The sequence below is a fragment of the Equus przewalskii genome, unplaced genomic scaffold (assembly GCF_037783145.1).
Source record: "Equus przewalskii isolate Varuska unplaced genomic scaffold, EquPr2 contig_8564, whole genome shotgun sequence".
Taxonomy (NCBI): domain Eukaryota; kingdom Metazoa; phylum Chordata; class Mammalia; order Perissodactyla; family Equidae; genus Equus; species Equus przewalskii.
Window position 1 is genome coordinate 31,798 of NW_027228167.1, and position 3,791 is coordinate 35,588.

The 3,791-nt window shown below is 38.7% G+C and overlaps 1 pseudogene; it reads right to left on the reverse strand.

The window, feature by feature from the left end:
- Window positions 1–1,853: 1,853 nt before the first annotated feature.
- On the reverse strand, window positions 1,854–3,396 carry LOC139081353 (olfactory receptor-like protein OLF4; annotated as a pseudogene).
- Window positions 3,397–3,791: the final 395 nt, after the last annotated feature.

Genomic DNA, 3,791 nt, shown 5'->3' on the forward strand with positions numbered 1-3,791 from the left:
GAAGATAGGCACAGATGTTAGCTCAGGGTCAGTCTTCCTCAAGCCAAAAAAAAAAAAAAAGAGGAAGAATGGCAACAGGGGTTAGCTCAGGGCCAATCTTCTGCACCAAAAGTTAAAATAAAATAAAATAAAAATAAATAAAAGATTATACTATGAAATAACATTTCTTATAGAAATTATAAAAAATATTTAGAAATTTCCCAAGCTACAGAATGCTAATGTAAAAGACAGTTCATAATTGCTTACTTCTTAGTTTTCACTAAAAGTTAATGATTCCATCAATTTATGCTTCGTTTCCAGAGAATTGTTATTTTATGTTTGTAATGTTGTGTTACCATGTCTTTTTGTGGTGCCTGCTGAGTTGTTCCTCTGCCAGTGCATTTGTCATAGCAAACACTTTCCTTATTTAGGTAAGGCTTTATTTTGATTATAACTATTCAACCAATTGGAGATTGCAGGCCTTTCTTTTCTTTTTCAGCAGGTGGCACGATAGCACCAGGTTTTGGTTTCTCTTACCTGAGCTATCTTTGGCCATACTTGAGAATACACACTTTCCACCCTCCAAGGCCTCTAGTAAGGGTATCACTAGGTCTGTCTTTATCACAGACTGTGTCTCTTAGGGTTACTGATGCCTTGCTGTTGCTGGTGTTACTGCAGTCACTGTCTTCACCACTGGAGGTGCAGTGATAAATGACATCACCACCACGTCCAAGATAATCTGGGTCAGAAGGACAACTGTCATGGCAGGGAAAAGGGCAGGGTGAGAATGTAGCCAGGTTAATGGGGCTCCATCTCCACCATTGCCCATCTCCGTCTGGCTGCTGGCACCACTGCAGTTTTGAGGCCAGAGTTGTGTGCATGCCTCCATTGCTGCTACCAGGCTCTGAGCTGTAGTTAGTGGGACAAGAATTGCAGGGCTCCACTTTTGCTGTTGCTCTGCTCCCTGTGGCCATAGGCACTGCTGCAACCAGGAGCCAGAGTTGCTTCTGTGCCTCTACTGCTGCCCACTGTGTTCTCTGGGGCTGGCTGACTCATTGACTGCAGCTGAGATGCAGGATCCTGGGTATCAGCCCTGCTGTTCCCTGTTTAGTCTTCTCTACATGCTCCAATCTGTCTACTTTCATATGCATCAAGGTGTAGATCTCTCCATCATCCTGGTGTGTTGGGAACTGTAGTCTTTATTGGGCTCTGCATATTTTATTCATGGTAGATTGAATGGTAGAGACAAAGGGGTCCTCTCATGTCACCACAATGATGACATCTCCCTAGAGCATGTCTTTGATAAGCAATTTTTGCCTATTTTATGCCAGGGATACTGTGGATGCTAAGCTGATAAGAGATCAGGATGCTAATGAGAATAATAAAGCTTCTGTGATCCCTACAAAACAAACTAATATGTTAAAGTCTCCATTATCAGGAAGAACAGTTAAAGTAGCGATATACAAAGAAATGATGGACACAAAAGTGAAAAAATCTATGATCTAAGAAATTCTTCTACAATAAAATTGTATAAATAGCCTGAGTTGTGAAATGTGGTTTATTCCATAAAACTAGTACAACTCATCACTACATGAAGCAAATGGGAATCTCCAGATTGTTTCTGACCCAAGGTTGGGAATAACTTTGGGAAGTTAGGAAAATAACAAAAGGACAAATTGTTGATTACCAGAAAAAGCAGAAAAACAAAGGGAGTTATTCAAATCCAATAAAGCAGTTAAAATTTTAAAGATTGAAATTCCAGCATATAAGTAGAAGGATTAACTTCTTCTTTTATGATCTGATTAAAGAATACAATTTCTGGCTGTGAGCAATTGAGTCCTACAATCACAGGCATTTGTTGAAAAATGGCCATTTTATGGCTTCTCTTTGAATAACACATTTAAAGCTCCCTTTATGTCTTTATTCCTCAGACTGTAGATGAAAGGGCTCAGATGGGTGTGATAATAGTGTACATCACTGAGGCCATTGCACTTGAGTGTGAGCTGTGGGTGGCAACAGAGCTAAGGTACACTCCTAGGCTCACACAACAAAATGAGACAATTGAGAGCTGAGATGCACGGGTGGAAAATGCTTTATACTTCCCCTGATGTGATGATATTCCACATATGGAGAAAACTGTCCCAAAAGATGAGTAAAGGAGACCAGCCAGGGAACTACCACCCAGAAGGACAGCTGAAAAATACATCACCAGGTTGTACCACCTGATTAGCTTCACAAAAAAAGTGGAGATTTTCAAGTCTCTGTAGAAGGAGAGCTGCAACATCATTAAGCTGTGTAACATGGAAAACAGAACACTGATAATCCAAATTACCAGAACCGGAGTTGCGGGTTCATGATGACTACATAGTGCAGGGAGTGATAGACAGTCACAAACTGGTCATAGGCTATCACAGTGAGTAGGAAGTTGTCCCACACTATAAGAAGCATGAAAAATAAATCTGCATGATGCAATTTTCATAAGTTATGACTTTTCTCTGTGTCTGTATATTCATCGCCATCTTTGGGACAATGAAGAAGGTGAAACACACGTCTACAATAGAAAAGTTGGAGGAGCTGGCTCCGTGGCCGAGTGGTTAAGTTCGCCTGCTCTGCTACGGTAGCCCAGGGTTTCGCTGGTTTGGATCCTGGACCCAGACATGGCACTGCTCATCAGGCCACGTTGAAGCAATGTCCCATGTACCACAACTAGAAGGACCCACAACTAAAATATACAACTATATAATGGGGGGATTTGGGGAGAAAAAGCAGAAAGAAAAAAAAAGTTGGAGAGGAAGAAGTACATGAAGAGTGTGGAGGTTGGAGCCAGAGCTGACGGCCAGGATGATTAGCAGGTTCACAAGTATGGTGACCATGTACATGGACAAGAACAGCCCAAAGAGGAAAGTTTGCAATTCCTTTTCCTCTGAAAATCCCACAAGAAGAAATTCTAAAATTTGTGTATTATTCCCTGGTTCTATGTACTTGGCAGATATGCTATCATTTATATTCCACATTCCGGAAATTAATTTTTATATTTGTGTATGGTACATGATAAAAACACTGAAAAACTAGGAATAGAAGGAAACTATATCAATATGCTAAAAGCCATTTATGAAAAATTCACAGTGAATATTATATTGTTGACCCTTTATATTCATGAGAAATTTGTTCCAAGACACCTGTGAATACCAAAATGCATGGATACTGAAGTCTCATATATAAAACAGCATAGTATTTGCATATAACCTATGTAATCCTCTTGTATACTTTAAATAATTTCTAGATTACTTAGAATATCTAATACAATTTAAATGCTGTGTAAGTAGTTGCTATACTGTTTTGCTTAGGGAATAACAAATCAGAAAAAAAAAAAAACTCTGTACGTGTTCAGTACAGACACAACTGTTTTAGACCTTTTAAGTCTTGGCTTCTTGAATCCATGAATTCAGAACACATGGATATGGAGAGCCAACTGTATTCAAAGGTGAAACACTGAATGGTTTTTCCATTAGATCAGCAACAAGACAAGGATGACCACTTTTGTAACTTCTACTCGATATAACACTAGAAGTTCTAGCCAGAGCAATTTAAAAAAATAAATAAAAGCATCAAATTGGAAAGAAAGAAATACATTTATGTCTCTAACAAGATGATATGTTCTTATATGTAGAAAATCCCACACATTCCACACAAAACTAAGAGAACTAATAAATGAATTAAGCAAAGTAACAGGACAGAAAAGTAACATACAAAAATCAGTTGCATTTCCATATACAAACAATGAAAAATGTGAAAAGAAAACTACAAAGACA